Below are 21,435 nucleotides of genomic sequence, written 5' to 3'. Positions count from 1 at the left end.
TCTAGCTAAGGTATTTTGTATTCAAAAAATCAAGTAAACAATTCTTCTATCATTTAATGTGTTCGACTTCAAAGTCAAAATTTGCAAATAGAGCTTACCACCTTGCAAACTTATCTTCTCCGGGTTTCTTTATGTCTTTGAGGACTTTTTTTAGTGCAGAAGCATCAGTACTTAAAAGAAACCTTTTGTGGACTAGGTGGACATCAAATTTGTCAATGCAGTTCCATACTGCTTTGGCTTCCTTTTCTACAGTAGAGTATAAACATATTTTTTATTCTTTTGATGGCTTTTGTGTGTCGTTGAAACCATGGTTGTGGATGTTTTTGTAACCTTTGATTAAGTAATATTCTATCTTTAGCACAATCTTTATAAAAACTACTCACATAGTTTAAGCATCCCAAGAATCTCTGCAGTTGAGTTTTGTCAGTGATAATATCTAAGAATTTATCATCATGTTCTAGAGCATGCTTTTGCAGAGTGATCTGCCCATCTTTAATTGTGTGGCCTAAGAATTTAATACTTGTCTGAAAAAGTTCAATCTTCTTCTTGCAGAGAACCAACCCATTATTTTTTACCAGTTGTACAAATTTTTGAACATGCTTGAAGTGTTTATGGACATTTTTGGAGAATATAAGCACATCATCAATATATACCAATAACCAATCAGAATATGGCTTAAAAATCATGTCCATGACCTTTTGGAATTTGGAAGGAGCATGCTTTAGCCAAAAAAGCATCACATTCCGTTCATAGTGTCTCGCTGGGGCACTAAAATTTGTTTTAAATTTATCAGATTCTTGGATTTCCACTTGCCAAAAACCTGATTTCATATCAAATTTGGAAAATACTTTAGCCCCTGAAATCCTTGCTAGGAGATTCCCTTTATGGGGAATAGGGTAACTATCATCTGAAATAACAGTATTTAAAGGTATGTAGTTTATGACTAATCTTGGAACTCCCCTTAACTGTTCTGAATGTTTATTGACATAAAAGCCATAGCAGTTCCAAGGACTGCTAGATTCTCTGATTAGTCTTCTTTCTAACAGGCTTGCAATTTCCTTTTGACAGAGATCTCTGTATTCCTTGTTCATGAGAATTGCTCTGCTTTTGCAAGGTTTTCCTTCATATTCTTCCTTATATGGTAATTCCACACAATGTTGTTTCCTATGCCAGAAAGTGTTTGGTTCTTCGGCATAGCATTCTTTTTCTATATGTGATCTCAAATTTGAAATCATTTGCTTGATTATAGGAGTTTGAAGATAGTCTCCTATTTTCATGGTAATTTTTAGCTCTTTGAGCTCTTCTAGTTTATTTTTTGCTCTCTCAATTTGTTGCATTTATTGTACCATAGTGGATACCCTTGGAGTAGAAATAAAAGGTAGTTTGATTGTTTGCAATTTACCATTTGAACTTGGTACAGATATAAAGTAATCTGCCTTTCCATTTTTCAGTCTGTCTAATCCATGTGGCTCTACAGCAGCGAAAAATACATTTCCTAAGATGCAATCAATAGGAATGTCAGCGACAACAAATTTTAGTTTTATACAATGTTCTTTGAAGCAAATAAAAGCCTGAGGAACTTCATACAATAAATCTTTGTTCCCTAACCCATTACATGTCTGAAAGACTTTACCCAATATTTTGCAAGTATTATCTTTGAATTTAGTATATTAACATCTGCTCCTAAGTCAATAAATGTCTTTAGGGAAAACATTTCACCATTTATACAGATATCCAACATAACATGATGTTGTTGATATTGGATGGTCATGACTCTCATATTTCTGAAATCCATAAAGTCATCCCTTTTTTCCTTAAAAGATCTCAACATTTGGGTTGGTAGAATATTCATAATTTTCTTCTTCAAGTGCCTTTCCTTTTTCCAGCTCAGAGATCTTTGTTTTTAGGGAGGTAATTTCTTTCTTAAGATGATGAATTTCTTCGCTGACTTTTCCGAATGTTAAGGATCTAGCCTTAGATTGTTGTTGGCTTCTTTGGAAGGCTCTTGTATTTCTTTCAAAAGAGGCATCAATGAATAATGCCTTAGAACATTAAACGATCGACAGAAAACAAGCCAAGACAAGAGACACAAGATGTGGCGGCTAGCCAGGGACAAACCCCACAATGTGTGGGGAAACCCTTTGATCAAATTTTCTTTTATCTTCAATAATTCAGCAGAGAGAAATAGTACAATAAATCTGATTCATATCAGCAGTAGCAAACCCGAGATCAGTAGCATCAGCATTAGCGGCTTCATTATCAAACTAGGGCAGAACATATCTCACAAACCGACAGTCGGATTGACTTCATTCGACCACCAAAAGTTTCGGCTTCCAGAGGAGGTTCAGATGAACCTACAGCGCAGTTCAGATGAGGAGATCTTCTAGGCCACGCAAGTCAATCTTTACTTCTGCAGTTGCAACTTTAGTTTCAGCAGTTTTCGGCTTCAAACTAGGGCAGTCGATATCTTGCAAACCGTTCGTCAGATTGACTTCATTCCACCACCAAAAGTTGCGGCTTTCAAAGGAGGTTCAGATGAACCTACAGCGCAATTCCAAAGAGGAGATCTTCTAGGCCACGCAAGTCAATCTTTACTTCTGCAGTTGTAGCTTCAAATTCAACAGCTTCCGGCTACACATGTGTGAGAGAGAGAGACCCATTTCAGCGCAGTAGAGAAGAGACTCATATCTGCGCAGTAGAGAGAGAGAGATGTGATGAGATGAGTGAGTCCAAATGAGGAAAAGTCCTCTTATATTTATACACAACGTTGGTGGGTGAATAGATGTCACTGTTGGGCTTCTGAGCCTACATGAGTTGTTGGTCGGCTTGATAATAATTCCATAATCAAAATAAATTCATATCTCCATGAATACTTATCGGAATCGGATGATCTTTATATCAATCCTACACCTATCGACGAGAGGAATCCAAAAAATATTATCAGCCATGAATAAGATGACCCACATGAAGTTTTGCCCTGGTTGCCAATTTTAACACTCCCTCTCAACCATGGAGAACTTCATTTGCAATCTGTCTATCGGTCGTTACTATTCATCCATCAAATGCACTGCCCTGTACAGCCTGACCCTTGCCTTGCTCTGCTCTATTCTACCTGTTCTGCTTTGTCTTGTTCTGCCCTGCACTGATCTGTATTGTTTTGCTCTGTTCTGCTCTGCTCTTGCATTGTTCTGTTCTGCTCTGCTTTTGTCCGAATTATGAAGAAGAAGAAATGATCGAGGATGTATCATACTGACTCAAAGTCAGTCTCAGAGTATGTACCACTGGTCCCAGACCAGTCTCAACCAACCCAAATTCAGCGTCATAGTGAGTACAACTCCAATGGTCCCAGACCAATATCATCCTCCACTGACTCAAAGTCAGTCTCAGAGTATGTCCCACTGATCCCAGACCAGTCTCAACCGACCCGAAGTCAGCGTCATAGTATGGTACAACTCCTACCACTGGTCCCAAACCAGTATCATTGATCCCAGATCAATGGAGGTCATCCTAGCATAGGGAGTACGGTAGTTACAACGATGCGTCCATCGGTACTACTATGGTCCCTAACTTCATTTCTCTGCTCATTGATCAGATGAGAGGTACTTCCCATGAGTCCCAGACTGCATGGGTAGGATGCCTCGACAGGAGAACTAATCAATCCTGTCCTCACAGGAGAACACATCAATCCTGCTACAATCGCCATGGAGAACACATCAATCCAAGCCTCACAGGAGAACTAATCATCCTGCTACACAGGAGAGCGAATCATCATGTTCCACAAGAGAGCGAATCATCTTGTCCCACAAGAGAGCGAATCATCTTGTTCCAGTGCGCACCACCAGGGGAGGGTGAGTCACCCTGTGGTCGTATGTTGCTCCAGTAAGAACCACAAGCCCTCAGAGCTCCCAGAGCTCAATGTATGCAACATGCAGAACCCTTGTACAAGGGCTTCTTGATGACTCCAAGTCGTTTGGGAAAATCACAAATTAGATCTTTCCTCAGGGCTTTGACAAGGTGTATCAACCTGTACATCATCTTAATGCGATGGAGCCTCCTTTCTCATCAACTTACCATATCCCTGATGATGTCTATCTGTTGGAGCAATCGACGAATACGGGATTCCTCAATAATCGAATCCCACCTCTGGTTGTTATAGAGAATCACAATGGTATCCAAACAGCTCACTGAAGAGCTTTGGCAACCAGACTGCCTCACACGAGGTCATGCTAGCAACAGTATATCTTGCTTCAGCGGTGCTCAAAGTCACCGACTTCTGCTTCCTGCTCATCCAGGATATCGAAGCAGATCCCAAGGTGAAACAGCACTCGGAAGTGCTCTTACGGTCCACCACACTGCCTGCCCAATCAGCATCAGTATATCCAAGTAGTCTCACATCTTCGATAGTGTATCTTAACCCATTGTGCCACGAAGATATCTCAGAAGATTCTTGGCACCAATCCAGTGTATGTGGTGGGGTTCAACCATATGCTGGCTCAACGTGTTGACTGCAAAGCATATATCTGGACGGGAGTTCACTAAGAACATTAATGCTCCGACGAGTTGCCAATACTCGGTAGCATTTCGTAAAACAGGTCCAGCAGCACTACCGCTTAACTTCTTGAAGTCAAGCTCCATCGAAGTAGTTACAGGCTTGTAGTCCACCATTCCGAATCTTTCCAATATTTTCACCACATATTTCCTTGAGATAGGAAAATTTCTCCTGGCTTTTGCCACACTTCAAGTCCTTGGTCCTTCATTTCAAATTCAAAAGCCATCTCCCTCTAACATTTGTGAATGAGAGGGTTTGCACCTTTTAGAAATAGGTCATCCACATGCAACACCAGTATGATAGGCTTTTCATCTTCAACCTTAAAGTAAAGGTTAGGATCGGCTTCACTCCTAGTGAATCCCAACTTCATCAAGTAGCTATCGATCCTCTCATACCATGCTCGGGGTGCTTGCTTCAGCCCATAGAGAGCCTTCTTCAACCTGCATACCTGATATTTTCAATCATAAATCTCAAATATTTCGGGTTGCTCCACGTAGACCTCTTCTTTGATCAAACCGTGCAAGAACGCAATCTTGACATCCATCTGATGTAGGTTCCATCCTTGTGAAGCGGCAAGGGCTTTGATCGAGCGGATGGTCGTATATCTGGCAACAGGTGCAAATATCTCATCATAGTCTATACCTACTTGATGCTTGATGGCATCTGAGAATGACGAAGGCTCATTTTGTATGATCGTGCTCATGATGGTCAGGTATCCTTGATACCTATTAGGTTTCTTACTTTCACGAAAGGTTCCTCGGGGTGCAGCATGTCCTTCAGCATCATCAAGTAACCCCTTAAGCCATGAAGGCCTCTTCCTAGAAGAGGAAGGCTCATATGAAGGAGGATCAATCGGATCCATGGGTTCTTCTACATCAGGCATTGATTCATCATCCTTTTCTTTCGGTTCCCTGGTGTCGGCTTCTTGAAAGCTCCTCAAAGTCAGAAGATTGATCACCTTGCTGAGAGCCATATCTTCGTCAAAGGTGACATCATGACTAATTATGACTTCCCTTTGGCCGGCTACATAGATTCTATAGCCTTTAGTATTTTCACCATAGCCCACGAAAATTCCCTTCTTTCCAGATGCTCCCAATTTATTTCTTTTCTTTTTCGGCACATGAAAGTATACAGGGCTTCCAAAAATTTTAAAATGAGAAACATCAGGTTTCTTACCGGTGAATTTTTCTTCAGGAGTCTTGGAACTCAATGCTTGATGAGGGCATCGATTTTGTACATATACGGCAGTGTTTGCAGCTTCAGCCCATAGAAACTTTGGAAGTCTTTGATCATGTAGCATGGCCCGGACAGCTTCCATCATCGTGTGGTTCTTCCTTCCCACCACACCATTCTGCTCAGAAGTATGTGGTGTAGTAGTCTCCCTCTTAATGCCAACCTCAGGTATGCCTGAGTAAACCAATTGTAATATATCGGAGGCCTTGCTTTGGCTTGAAGGGAATGGTCCCCTTTTGAGCTTTCCTTCGGCACATCCCAGACATACACCTTATTTCTCTACTTGGAATTCGGGCATCCCTGTTACCATCTGTCTTACATCGGGTAGAGCTTTGTAATGAAGGTGGGCAAATCTCTGATGCCAAAGTTCGGACTAAAGAGATGTGTCACAAGACATGACGCCTAGCGGACTTCCATCGACCTGATATAATGAATCAACACTAAACCCAAGAGTAAAGGCATCTTTAACATTATTTTTCCATATGCGTACCTTACCATCGTTGAAGGTTACCTTATAGCCTTTGTCTTCCATTCCCGAGATGGATACCAGGTTCTTTTTGAGATCAGGTACATATAATACATCTTGTAAGTGAATCGTATTACCTTGATTCAGTTTAAGAGAAACATTGCCTACACCATTCACTGGGTATTTCATGTCATCTCCAAGGACAATTTCCAGGTTATTTCTTTCTCTACCAGATTATAGAGTACTTCTTTGTAACCAGTGAAGTGTCTTGAGGCACCACTATCAATGAGCCAAATTCCCATTGAGTCCGAAGGAGCGGAGGTAGATAGAGCAACTGGTAGATAATATTCAGCCTGCTTATCGTCAACAGTGTTAGATTCATACCTGGAATTTCTAGCCTTCTTGAATGGTTGCCCTCTTCCTTGATTTCCCGCATTCCTTTTTCCTTTGATGCTGAATTTTCCATTCCTTCAATTACCATGAGAGGGATTTTAATCATCGTCACGGTGAGTGTCCTTTCTATCAGGGCACTCCCTTGCATAGTGACCTGCTTTATCGCAGATGTAACATCATCCTTTTCTTCCACCCTTAGGTCCAGCCTTTCCTTTTGATTTAGACCCAAAATTATTTCTTTTCTTAGCATGAGAAGAAAAAGCAGCAGGAGGACCTCTAGGCAAGGGCATTTCCTGCTCTTCTACCCTTGTTTGTTCTTGAATGCATCTAGCCATTAATTCCTCGAAACTAGGAATTACATTATTGTTCAGAAGAGTAGTCCTGAACACATAACATTCAAACGGTAATCCTCCGAGAGTTGTGAGTGCCATTTCTCTGTCAGTAATGGTTTCCCCAATAGATAGGAGATCGTTCTTGATCTCGGTGATTCTTAAGAAGTATGCTTGCATACTTTCATCTTGACCCTTCTTGATTTCCCTCAACTTATTTCTAAGAAACAAAACTTGATTTACATCATTAACTTTAAATAAACTCACCAGTCTATCGTAGATTTCCTTGGAGGTGTCCAGTTCAGAGATGTAGGCCACCAAGCGCTTGTCGATAGAGTCCCGGATGATCTTCTTTGTTTTGACTTCTCCATTTTTCCATTTGTTCCAGGCAGCAGCAGATGCATTTGATGAAGGCTCAACAATATTGCCTCTTACATGGTCCAGCACTCCTTGATCTTAAGGGTTAGATCGATAGACATCTTCCATCCGTGATAGTCAGCGTTCTCATGGAGCTTGTCTTTGGCAGAAAAGAGTGTTGAGGACCCCATAGTTCTTTTAGAATAGCCTTGCCAATCTTCTCTTCGATGATTGCTCTTGCTCTTGCTCGGGCTTTGTCTTCACCTCAGCTCTGATACCATGTTAAGTTATGGTATGTTCTATGCTTATAACAGTTTAATTCTTTTCTTATTATATTCCACCGATTAGCAATCACATGTACATAAATTAAAGTGTAGATAGAACATTAAACGATCGACAGAAAACAAGCCAAGACAAGAGACACAAGATGTGGCGGCTAGCCAAGGACAAACCCCACAATGTGTGGGGAAACCCTTTGATCAAATCTTCTTTTATCTTCAATAATTCAACAGAGAGAAATAGTACAATAAATCTGATTGATATCAGCAGTAGCAAACCCTAGATCAGTAGCATCAGCATTAGCGGCTTCATTATCAAACTAGGGCAGACCATATCTCACAAACCGACAGTCGGATTGACTTCATTCCACCACCAAAAGTTTCGGCTTCCAGAGGAGGTTCAGATGAACCTACAGCGCAGTTCAGATGAGGAGATCTTCTAGGCCACGCAAGTCAATCTTTACTTCTGCAGTTGCAACTTCAGTTTCAGCAGTTTCTGGCTTCAAACTAGGGCAGTCGATATCTTGCAAACCGTTCGTCAGATTGACTTCATTCCACCACCAAAAGTTGCGGCTTTCAAAGGAGGTTCAGATGAACCTACAGCGCAGTTCCAAAGAGGAGATCTTCTAGGCCACGCAAGTCAATCTTTACTTCTACAGTTGCAGCTTCAAATTCAACAGCTTCCGGCTTCACGTGTGAGAGAGAGAGACCCATTTCAGCGCAGTAGAGAAGAGACCCATATCTGCGCAGTAGAGAGAGAGAGATGTGATGAGATGAGTGAGGCCAAATGAGGAAAAATCCTCTTATATTTATACACAACGTTGGTGGGTGAATAGATGTGACTGTTGAGCTTCTGAGCCTACATGAGTTGTAGATCGGCTTGATAATAATTCCATAATCAAAATAAATTCATATCTCCATGAATATTTATCGGAATCAGATGATCTTTATATCAATCCTACACCTCTCGGAGAGAGGAATCTAATAAAAATATTATCAACCATGAATAAGATGACCCACATGAAGTTTTGCCCTGGTTGCCAATTTTAACATAAATGGATAACCAAATGTTTGTCTTTTTCATGTATGTCTTCCATTCATGTGATAGCCCGATCTTTTCAGGATATGGAGTACTAAGGTCAAAAATTTCAGCCTCAGGATGGATATATAGATCCCAAATTAGCATATTTTTTATCCACTGATTATCAATCATATGCTTTTTGCATCCTTCCATAACTGAGAAGAATTTGTGCATTTCTAGTTTTGAAGGCTTCTTACAATCAGAAGGGCACAAAATTATTAAATCTGGATTGAGGGATCAGGTCATCTAGTTGTTCTAGATATCCTAGACCGTATCGAGGCATACCAGAGGGACGCATTTTGTTGAACATTTATTTAACGCAGAGATCTTATTTTCCAACGAAGGAAGTTCATGACTCATCATCACATGTTCAGAATCATGTGGGAATGGAATATCAGAACATTTTGGATTAGGACAGGGAGTTACAAAAGTTGTCGAGGGGGATTCTCCCATTCTGGGGTGATGGTTCTGATGTATAACAAAGTCGGCAAGACTACTGAGATTTACTTTCTTATTGCAGTTTGGACACATAACTTGCAGAGAGGCAAAGTTTACAATCTGGGCATATTCAAATAAATCCATATGCTGGCAATTTACAAATAATAGATGAGAACTGGCAATATCACTATATTGTGGATCTATGTACATAGATGAAGCTTTGCAGGCTAAATCAATTCTTTTGTGATCTATGGTAGATATTCTAGGAAAGGACACTACAGCAAATGATGGTCTTTGTTTTATATCAGTAGAAGTGATTTTTTGCATTGTAGGGGGTTTTGGATTATCAACAACCCAGTGTTCTGGGAAACTTAAGTCTTCCTATTTGATAATTTGGTGTTCTAACTTTTGATTTTGAGCATCTGTTAGAACAACCACACTAGATTGTGATTCTTTACTGGGAGCATGGAGGACAACAGGATAGAGGGTATTGGTGTGTCTAACAACCACGCATTTGGATGGCTATATTACTTCTTTTCTTCTTCATATCAAACCTCGTTGTTTGGATTTGGAGTTGCAAAATATCATTGATATGTTCGTCAAAGGTATAGACAGAAAAAATTGGATAACAGTCAAAATAGACCGGTCCATTTGATAATGGAGCAACCATCCCTCCTATTAATGAATCTGAATACTTATTATGTGTCAAATCTCTAATTGTGGCGAGAACATAAGTATTCAACCCTCTATGTACCAGGGGATTTATCCCTATTCTTATACATCTCATGTGTAGATATTTGGTTCCCAATTGCTCGGCTTCATTCTGAAGTTTTCTAGTATCAAGCAGAGAAATTTTTTATATAGAATCAGAGTTTTTTTGTATTTAACTAATACTCTATTTCATAAATATTCTAGTTACAGCTTTAAGATGTGACATAGACAAGTCAGCATATACTTTTGTCGAGGAGATACTAGGAAAACACTACTTAGGTGAACGCTGACTCTCTAAATATTCAAGTTCTGCAGAATTTATAACCCTTTTAGATGATGATGCAAACATATCTCTTAATGGGTTTCTTCAACTTGTTCTTTAACTTCAAGCTCTCTGAAAGGGACTGATCTTCTAGAACTACAAATTTTGAGTACTAATCGTAATGAACCAAATGTTATTGGCTCTGATACCAATTTGTTGCAGGGATTTAGACACAAAGCTTGCTCTTGTTGAGTCTCTTCTCTATGATCAATACACGAACTTTACACAAACCTCGGAACTTTCACACCCTAGCGTCCTTCACACAGTCTCCTGCGTTTAACGGAATGGTGTTCCTCAAACCTCGGCGAACCTCAAGCTAACCTCTTGTCTCATAGATACTTCCTCAATAGACAATATAACATAGGCGAAAAATAGGAAAATACTCAGATGAAAGTTCAACTCAGAAATTGATACTCATATTATTTATGAAGATTTTTCTTACAATTTTTCAAAGAGAGACTCTATAGCTCTTTACCAGAGATAGATTGCTTAGGCTTTTATTAGATGTTGCGACTTGACAAGCAAGAAGCTATCTGAAGAGAGGGTCCACAACTGTTTTGTTAATACCAAATCAGCTCACCATTGTTGAAACCATTCACACTGCCTCTGTCTTTGTGTAGTCCATGGAGCTCCAAATTTTACTCTAGTGTAATGAGTTTCATCCTTCCTGTCTACATTCATAATATCCCACCATAGTTTTTTGTACTCTGAGAAATTATAAATAGTATCTGGAAAGAGACTGGTTGGATCACACAGTGTGGCCACATTCCAAACATATCATACCATTTTGGCCATCTGGTTTGATTAATAACAAAAAACTTATTGAAAACTCTTTTTTGACTGCCTTCTTCTGTCCAGATTACATTAATATCTCGAAAATCCTAGCTTAGGGTTTCTTCGACCAAATGAGTAGCTAACATACTCCATTGATACACCATGTCATGTATCCACTTGCTACCTTTGGGGTAGAGCTTTCTTTCTGGTACTAGATGTTGTATGTCTATATGAGATTGTAGGTTTGAATCTAGTATCTTTGTATTTCTTTGCTGCCATGTAGGTTTCCAACTTGTACAGTATTCTTCCCAACTTTGTGTTTCAGGAATGCTTCTTAGAATTTTTGTACGCTGGGAAAGATCCCATTCTATTATTATTAACATGACATTATCTTTTTGACTAAGGTATTCCCTACTCAAAAAATCAAGTAAACAATTATTCTCTCCTTTAATGTGTTCGACTTCAAAGTCGAAATTTCCAAATAAAGCCTGCCACCTTGCAAACTTAGCTTCTCCAGGTTTCTTTATGTCTCTGTTGAGGACCTTTTTTAGTGCAGAGGCATCAGTCCTTCAAAGAAAATTTTTATGGATTAGGTGGACATCAAATTTGTCAATGCAGTTCCATGCTGCTTTGACTTCCTTTTCTATAGTAGAGTAGTTATTTTCAAATGGGATCCAGGTTCCTAAGACAAATTGGACAACTTGTTCTTCTCCTTCTTTCTTCTTCTTTAGAATTCCTCCCCACCCCATGTCGCTGGCCTCTGTTTCAACAATTTTGAAAGAATATTCATCAGCAATATGAAGAATAAAGAGAGTTTTTACCTTATTTTTTATTCTTTTGATGGCTTTTGTGTGTGCCTGAGACCATGTTTGTGGATGTTTTGTAAACTCTGATTAAATAATATTTTATCTTTAACACAATCTTTATAAAAACTGCTCACATAGTTTAAGCATCTCAAGAATCTCTGCAGCTGAGTTTTGTCAGTGATAATATCTGGGAATTTATCAACAAGTTCTAGAGCATGCTTTTGTAGAGTGATCTGTCAATCTTTAATTGTGTGACCTAAGAATTTGATACTTGTCTGAAAAAGTTCAATCTTCTTCTTGCTGAGAACTGACCCATTATTTGTGACCAGTTGTACAAATTTCTAAACATGCTTGAAGTGTTCATGTATGTTTTTAGAGAATATAAGCACATCATCAATATATACCAATAACCAATCAAAATATGGTTTCAAAATTGTGTCCATGACCTTTTGGAATTTGGAAGGAGCATGTGTTAGCCCAAAAGGCATCACATTCCATTCATAGTGTCCTGCTAGGACACTGAAAAATATTTTAAATTTATCAGATTCTCGGATTGCCACTTGCCAAAAACCTGATTTCATATCAAATTTGGAAAATACTTTAGCCCTGAAATCTTTGCTAGGAGATTCCCTTTATGGGGAATAGCGTAAGTATCATCTGAAAGAACAATATTTAAAGGTCTGTAGTTTATGACTAATCTTGGAACTCCCCTTAAGTGTTCTGAATGCTTATTGACATAAAAGCCATAGCAGTTCCAAGGACTTCTAGACTCTCTTATTAGTCTTATTTCTAACAAGCTTGCAATTTCCTTTTGAAAAAGATCTTTGTATTCCTTGTTCATGGGAATTGCTCTACTCTTGCAAGGTTTTCCTTCATATTCTTCCTTATATGATAATTCCACACAATGATGTTTCCTATGCCAAAAAGCGTTTGGTTCTTCAGCACAGCGTTCTTTTTGTATTTGTGATTACAAATTTGAGATCCTTCGCTTGATTATAGGAGTCTGAAGATAGTCTCCTATTTTCATGGTAGTTTTTAGCTCTTTGAGCTCTTCTAGTTTAGTTGTGGCTCTCTCAATTTGCTACATTGCCTGTACCATAGTGGATACCCTTGGAGTAGAAATAAAAAGTAGTTTGATTGTTTACAACTTACCATTTGAGATTGGTACAAATATAAAGTAGCCAGCCTTTCCATTTTTCAGTCTACCTGATCCATGTGGCTCTACAGCAGCGAAAATTACATTTCCTAAGATGCAATCAATAGGAATGTCAACAACAACAAATTTTAGTTTTATACAATGTTCTTTGAAGCAGATAGAAACCTGAGGAACTTCATACAATAAATCTTTGTTCCCTAACCCAATTACCTATCTAAAGGACTTTACCCAGTATTTTGCAGGTATTATCTTTGAATTTAGTATATTGACATCTGCTCTTGAGTCAATAAGTGTCTTTAGGGAAAACATTTCACCATTTATATAGATATCCAACATAACATGATGTTGTTGATATTGGATAGTCATGACTCTCATATTTCTAAAATCCATAAAGTCATCCCTTTTTCCTTCAAAGATTTCAACATTTGGGTTGGTAGAATATTCATCATTTTCTTCTTCAGGTGCCTTTCCTTTTTCCAGCTCAGAGATCTTTGTTTTAGGGAGGCAATTTCCTTCTTAAGATGATGAATTTCTTGGCTGACTTCTCCTAATGTTAAGGATCTAGCCTTAGATTGTTGTTGGCTTCTTTGGAAGGCTCTTGTATTTCTTTCAAAAGAGGCATCAACGAATAATGCCTTGAATTCAATTTTTGAAGCAGCTTTACTATTGCTTCCCTCGTTTTTGTGCATGGTACTCAAAAAAAATTCAAGTAACTTTTCTTTCATTTCCCCTTCTTCTAATGTTCTGATTTGAGCAACTAACTTTGCCTCAGCATCATCTATCGTTTGTGCCATGAGAACCTTTTCTTTTGGTTTAGAGACAAGTCTTCATCAGAAGAACTTTCTGATTCAGTGCTTGAGTCACATTGGCAGTTTTCTAAATCAGTACAATTGCATTCATTCATGTGCATATTCAATTCTTCGTCAGAGGATTCTACAGAAGAATATTCAGAGGATTCTACAGAAGAATATTCAGAGGATTCTGAAGTTGATCAGATTTGTTGTTGTTGTATTTGTTCTCTGTGTGAGAGGCTGGGGCATTTTTTAGACTTGTGGTTTTTAGAACCACATTTGTAACACATGATTGACACCATGCTTTCTATCTTTACTGCTTTTTTCTTCTTTGTTGCTTCAAAAGATTTCTTCCCTCTGTTTTTCTTAAATTCATCTGCCAGGGGACAACGATTTGAAGTGTGTCCTGGTTGACCACAGAGCCAACAAGTCAGTTTATTCCACTAATCCTTTTTCTGTGTTGTAGATTAATATCCTTTTTATTATGCCTGCAGCAGGCCCACTAGTAGGCAGGGGCTTGCCGCAAATCTTATAGTACTTGGAGAGACCTTTCTAAAGAGGTATCGTATGCGCCAAACGGAGATCATATGACCAAGTTACGACCCCGGGAAGTTGGTTTCCCAAATATCCTCAACGGGGCCCACAAACTCTTGGCGTTCCATCTCCTAGGGTTAGGGTTTTGGTTGTTTCGGGTTTCCCTTTGTTATTCAATAATAAAAAGGAACGTGAGCCTCATTGTAACGTAGTTTAAACTTTAGATGCATGTAGCTGCCACATCTCTTCTCAAAGATAAATTACCATCATGTGAGCTAGTTTATTTCCATTTTGTATGTCAACATCTTTCAGTGCTTTGATATTAATGAAGTGAAGATTTATTTCTACTGCATTTTGTGTTTTTGTTTATATCTGTATTTCGTTTCGTTCATGCATAAGTTCGGATCAGTGGTATCGAGCGGTCTACTCTTTCTTTGTTTTCTTTGTTTTCTTTGTATGTCCCCACGGAGGTCGAGGTATAAGGAGTTAGGGCTCGAACTGGTTTAACCTTTGTAAGATCGGCCTCCCATAGCAGAAAAAAAGAAAGACAGGGGGGCAATAGATCCTTTCAAAATATTGCTTGAAGAAGCCCTCAAGCGACAAAGGAACGTGATGATGGACATTACCCAGATCCTTCAGCGGATGCCCACAAGTGACACTCATCTGGTAGCCACTCTAGAGGCAGCACTCCCTTCGAGGTACAAGTCAACTTTGACATTCCCATATTTGAAGGCCAAACGCCATACATAGATGGTTAAATTTGTTGGAAAGATATTTTTCGGTTCATGATTTTTCTAATAAGGAAAATATTACTTTTGCACTCCTCAAAGTCGCCCCTCATGTCAAGGATTGGTGGGAAACCTACTGTGAACATAGGGACGAGAGACAACCCTCACTGTTTTCAGTCACACCCACTTGGAATTCTTTATAAGATGCCATCAAGGAACATTATTACCCTATGGAGAGCTATGAGGGCAAGTACATACAATGGACTATGTTATGGCAACAAAGGGATGAAGATGTGCATGAGTTGACAAATCTTTTCCATACCCTGCGCACAAAGTTGGGTATCAAATATTTTGAGAAACATTTAGTGCTCAAGTACTGCAATTGTTTCCAAAAATACATTCAGGAGGACATGGAGTTCCTGGACATTTCCTCGCTTGGTGCAGCATACTGATATGCTACCAAGATTAAGTAGAAATTCAAGCAGAAGAATCAAAACTTTGGATCTGTGAACCCGAAGCAGAGCAAAGGCACCCCCAAGCCACATAGCAAAGGGCAAAGTCAGATCGCAACCCCCCAAGACAACTACTCGAAGCCGAAAGCCAAGAATAATGGGAAGGGGAAGAAAGACATTGGCAAGAGGTGTGAGTTCCATAAAAATCCCACTCACAACACAAACGAATGTCGTGCAAAGGAAGTGTCGTTGGTCGGGATAAAAGAATTAGAGACGGATGCATGCTCTGATTATGAGCCGAACTCGACAAGGAGACCGACAAGGGAACACAAATCATTGACATCGAACCCACTATGACGGTAGCCACCACCAAGCTCCAAAAGGTGGAACTTGAGGATCAAGAGGACAGGGAGAACCTCTTCCACTCACAGACGTGGGTAAAGGGTTCACCGGTGCAAGTCATTGTTGACAGTGGGAGCCAAAAGAACCTAATCTCAACTGAGGTCGTTAAAAGATTGAAGTTGCCAATGACGTCGCACCCACATCCATACACCATTGGGTGGCTCCACGAAGGGTGAGATCTTTGTGTCAGCCAGCAGTGTCGCTTGCGTTATAACATCAATCCCTTTGCAGATGAGGTATTGTGCGATGTTGCACCTTTGGAAGTCTGTGATGTTTTATTAGCTCAGTCATACCTATGGAAGTGTCATGTTGTATATGAATCTAGACCTCCTTCAGCTATTATTACTTTGGTTTAGAAATTGTACTAGATACCAAAGGTAGCGTTGCGTACCACTTTTTCTTTGATCTCTACTAGACAATGTAGTAAGATCATTTCCTACACCAGGAAATTTGTCCTTCTTATGATTCTCCCTCAGAGCAAGAGGAAGATTGTGGCCACATCCACAGCCTCCAGAAAGGGCTCCTCCACACAACATCATCAGATGGACAAGGTCGTGGAGGAGTACAAGGAAATCTTCCCCTCATCCACATGGGTACCCCTACACTGTCAAGTCAAGCACTCCATCAATTTGACCTCAGGGGCACCGCTACCCAATGGACCAATCTACTAATGCTCTGTTTTGGAGAACAATGAAATCAAGACACAGATTCAAGAGTTATTGCAAAAAGGGCACATCAGGCCAAGTTTATCACCTTGTAGAAACCCAATCATGTTGGTACAGAAGAAGGACGAAACCTAGAGGCTATGTATTAACTATTGGGCATTGAATAAGATCATTGTCCGGAATAGGTATTTGATCTCACGAATTGATGACCTTTTGGACTAGCTCAAGGGGGCCAAATATTTCAACAAGATTGACTTGAAGTCTGGTTATCACTAGGTATCAATCGAACCCTCCAATGTGTGGAACACTGCCTTCAAATCCAAGGAGGGAATTTTCAAATGGTTGGTCATGCCTTTCAGGTTGACGGATTCCCCTGTAACCTTCATGTGGCTAATGGACGATATCTTGTAGCCCTTCACCAACTCGTTCGTGGCAGTATATATGGACAACATCCTGATCTTCAGCCAAAGTTGGGAATCGCACATACACCATATTCGACAGGTCCTCCAAACCCTGCGACAACACAAATTGTGTGTCAATTTGGAGAAATGTACTTTTGGTATGACCCAAGTTCAATACCTGCGGTACATCATTGATGAACGGGGTGTGCATGTGGACCAAGCCAAGATAAAAGTTATTCGGGATTGGCTAACCCCAACCACTCTAAAAGAGCTCCGCAACTTTCTAGGTCTTGCCAATTTCTATTGCAAGTTCGTGTTGGGATTCACTCATATCACTTGGCCTTTGAGTCAAGTCACCAAGGGCACAATGAAAGAAAAGTTCTTTTAGTCTGAATCCCAACAAAAGGCGTTTGTCGAGTTGAAGCATCGCCTCTACTCTGCACCAGTGCTCACATTATCAACCCTGCAACAACCATTTGAAATCCTCTGACTATGTTGTTGGTGCAGTTCTTACCTAGTAGGGCATCTGGTGGCATATCACAGTGAGACACTTTCAAATACAGTCTGAAAGTATCCCACCTATGACAAAGAGATGTATTCCATTGTGCAAGCATGCTGACAATGGAAGCATTACACTCTGGGGTAGGAAACGGTCATCCACACAAACCACCGACCCTTGCGGTTCATACAAACACAAGTTAAGTTGCAAAATGATCGCCATCAGAAATGGTCCACATATATGCAACAGTTCCATTTGAACATTAAGTACATGAAGGGCAACACCAATAACGTTGCAGACTGCCTCAACCGACCGTCGGTTATGGCACTGATCACTGTGCTTGACTCTTGAGGACACAAGACTTTGAGATGGCCACATCTTTACAAGAGTGATCCAAAATTTGGTACCACATACCAAATGCTCCTCGAAGGTAAGCAAGTTCCAGACTTTCACCTCCAGGGCGCATTGTTATGCCACCTGAGACACATTTGTGTTCCTTCAAGCGAGTGTGCCAAGATGATTTGGGACTCCACACTACAGTCAAGTCGCTGGACATTTTGGGGTAGAAAAGATAATGACAGTGTTGCAGAAGTATTTTTACTGGCCAAACATTCAACATGATGTTGGGAAGTACATTAGATCCTGCATTGCATACACCATTTCCAAACCTACAATCAAGAAGCAAGGCCTATATACTCCTCTACATGCTTCTAGTCGACCCTGGGAATCCATCTCCATGGATTACATGTCGGGCCTTCCTTCTACCAACCATGGCAGCGACTATGTTTTCATGGTCGTCGACATGTTCTCTAAGATGGCCATTCTGGCAGCCTGCAAGAAGAGCATCACAGCAAAAGCCATTTCCAAACTCTTCTTTGAATGAGTATGGGTACACTTTGGGATCCCACAGTCCATTATCTCTGATCAAGATAGTAGGTTCCTAAGTACATTCTTTTCAAGCCTCTCGTCGTTGTTGGATACCAAGCTCACTAAGTCGACGACCTTCCACCCCCAAACTGATGGTGAGACAAAGGTTGTCAACAAGTTGATCATGCACATCTTGCGTATGTACAACTTGAAGCATCCATGCACATGGGATGAAATCATCCCTTATGTCCAACACAGCTACAACAGAGTTATCCACAGTTCAACTGGCCATAACCCCTTTCAAGTGGGATTGGGATTCCAGCCACTATGTCCCATTGATGTTGTCATACCACTTGCATCTACTCAAGCAAATCTGACTCATGTCTAGTCTGAAATTGACAGGGCTAACAACTTCATTGAGCGCATTCAACACATCTACTAGCAGGTCCATGACATATTCGACAGAGCAAATGCTAAGTACAATGAGCATCATGACGAACACCGGGTGCCACACAAGTTCCAAGTGGACGACAAAGTTTGGTTACATTTGCAAAAGGAGCGCCTCGTTGGAGCCCACCGCAAGCTTTGATCGCTTTGATATGGGTCTTACACCCATCACTAAGGTTGTAGGGCACAATGCTTTTGAGCTCATCGTTCCTTGGCCTGCACCTTGTATTCAATTTAGACTGATTGCGGCCATGCTTTCCACTATTGTTGGACACATCCGACATTGCTAAGCAGCTGACACCAACAGAGCTCAACCCAAGATGTACCGAATAGGCCACAACTGATAGGATCATGGACACACAGATCAAGAACACTCGCCAGCAGAGGATCCATCTATATCGAGATGTTGAAGCATGCCAACTTCTTCACTAGGGCAAGTGGCTCACCAGGGACCACGTTCAACAGAAATTTCCCCACCCCATGGAGGCTCTGCACGTAATGGGGACCATTGCTTCCTAAGGGGGGAGGACTGATCCAGGTGGATATTGGTGGCCACCTGCATATTCCACCTGAACCTCCAATTGGTTTCATAAGTTTCCGTGATTTTAGGATAATTTACTATTTTTAGCAGTTTTTTGGGTCTTAAACTTCCAAAGCTCTTTTGACCCTGTAAATGGTATTTTTTTGAAGTCCATAATAGGCTCGTATCCATAGACCTGCCACAAATATTATAGTACTCGAAGAGACCTTTCTAACGAGGTATCATATGCACCAAACGAAGATCATATGACCAAGTTATGACCCGGGAAGTTGGCTACCCAACTAACCCCAACAGGGCCCACAAACTCTTGGTGTTCCATCACCTAGGGTTAAGGTTTTGGTTGTTTATGGTTTCCCTTTGTTGTTCAATAATAAAAAGGTCCTTGCGCCTCATTGTAACATAGCTCAGAGGCATGTAGCCAACACGTCTCTTTTAAAAGACAAGCTACCATCGCCTAAGCTAGTTTATTTATATTATGTATGTAAGCATCTTTCAGTTCTTTGATACTAATGAAATGAAGATTTATTTTTGCTGCATTTCTATGTTTCTGTTATATCTGTATTCTATTTTATTCTTGCATAAGTTTGGATCATACATGTTGCTAAAAGCATCCTAGTGGCACTAACATCCTCAACCATAGGCAATGCCAACAACTCATACATCCAAGGCCACATGCAACACCTTGAAACCACATGAAATCTTGAACCACAAACAACACCTTAAACCCATAGACATAACCTCCCAAATGTATAATTTACCTCTTAATAGACATATTGGCACAATTACAATGTTTTGAGTAGGTATCAATAAGACTTAGACCAAGGTCAAGTGTTGATGTTGGCTCATTAGGCCTAAAGAGTAGCTTTTAAGGATCAAGAGCTATAAGTGAGTCATTTAACAACCATATATGATTTATTTGAGACATTTACCCTTCAAGTAGAAATATGGAGGCCATTTCAATATTTGAAAACCAAGTATGGTTCATTGGTTGTTAGATGTGGCAAATGGAGAAAATTTGAGCATTAGAACCTAAAGTAAGGTTCCAAGCATCCAAATCCAAGAACAAGACATTTGACCACCACATGTCTTGAGAGTATCATCTTTCTCCTAGTTGGGATATGGGAACCATTATAAGGTTTTGAGCTATAGTTATGAGCTTCATTGTTGGAACATGGTTGAAAGGGGGAACTTAGGCCTCGACTCTCTCTCTCTCTCTCTCTCTCTAACCCCCCTCCCATCTCTCCCTGTTTCCTTCTCCTTCATTCTTCCATGCCCCACTCTCTCCCTCTATACCTAACTTATTCTATCTACATTACTCTCCACCTTCCTCCCTCTAATTCTATCGCTCCTTCCCTTCCTTAGTCTCTCCCCCACTTCCCCACTCCCCAACCCGACCTCCCTGCACAACCTCGCCCACCAGACACTCTCCCTCTCTTTCCATTAGTGTAATTTGATGGTATAAAATGGGTCTCCTAAAGCAAAAAAATAATTAAAAAAGGGTTATGAATTTTTAAAGGAAAGGAAGAAAAATAACTATCTTTATAATTGTATTAATGATTTATCTCCTTATAGGTTCACTTAAATATTAAGTGTAGACACATTTTGGGCACAAAATTCAATTTTGCATTTGACGAGTACCCACTCTATATACTTTATACTAGATCTACACCAGGAAAAATTGAAAATACATGAAAAGTGTGCTTCTTGAAAGAAACATGTTTTCATGTATCTTCAATTTTTCTCAATGTTGATCAAACTAAAATGCATGTAGAGTTGCTACTTTTTGTGTGTGGAATTTGATTCTACATCTAGTTAGTTTCTACAATTGAAATCTAAGTAAGCCTATAAGAAGATAAGTAAAAATATGATTTAAAAAATATGTTTTCTTATTTTTCCTCCAAAAATATTTATCCCTAGAGATGACATCATCATCTTGAATCATATCAATTCTTTCAAAGTTGATTTTAATAGTACATTTTTGTGATCTCTCTCTCTCTCTCTCTCTCTCTCTCTCTCTCTCTCCCCACTTTACCCTCATTTCCCCCTTCTCTTTCCCACATCTACCCCTTGTCCATGTTACTCTCTATCATCCTCTCCCAATCAATTACTCCCTCGCACCACCACCCACACCCCCACCCCCGTCTCTCACCCACTCATTATGTCTCTTCCCCCCCCCTCTCTCCTCCATTTTTATATCTCTCAACCCAATTTACTC

At 40.1% G+C, this 21,435-nt stretch overlaps 1 protein-coding gene across 1 annotated transcript in view; it reads right to left on the bottom strand.

The window, feature by feature from the left end:
- The window catches only part of LOC149249721 (putative polygalacturonase At1g80170), a 116,214-nt gene that overhangs the window by 5,838 nt on the left and 88,941 nt on the right, over positions 1–21,435 (bottom strand). The window lies entirely within an intron of this gene.

The sequence above is a fragment of the Pinus tabuliformis genome, chromosome 7 (assembly GCF_031772625.1).
Source record: "Pinus tabuliformis cultivar Carrire ecotype Pingquan chromosome 7, CPIR1, whole genome shotgun sequence".
Taxonomy (NCBI): domain Eukaryota; kingdom Viridiplantae; phylum Streptophyta; class Pinopsida; order Pinales; family Pinaceae; genus Pinus; species Pinus tabuliformis.
This window is presented reverse-complemented; position numbering and strand designations above follow the sequence as displayed.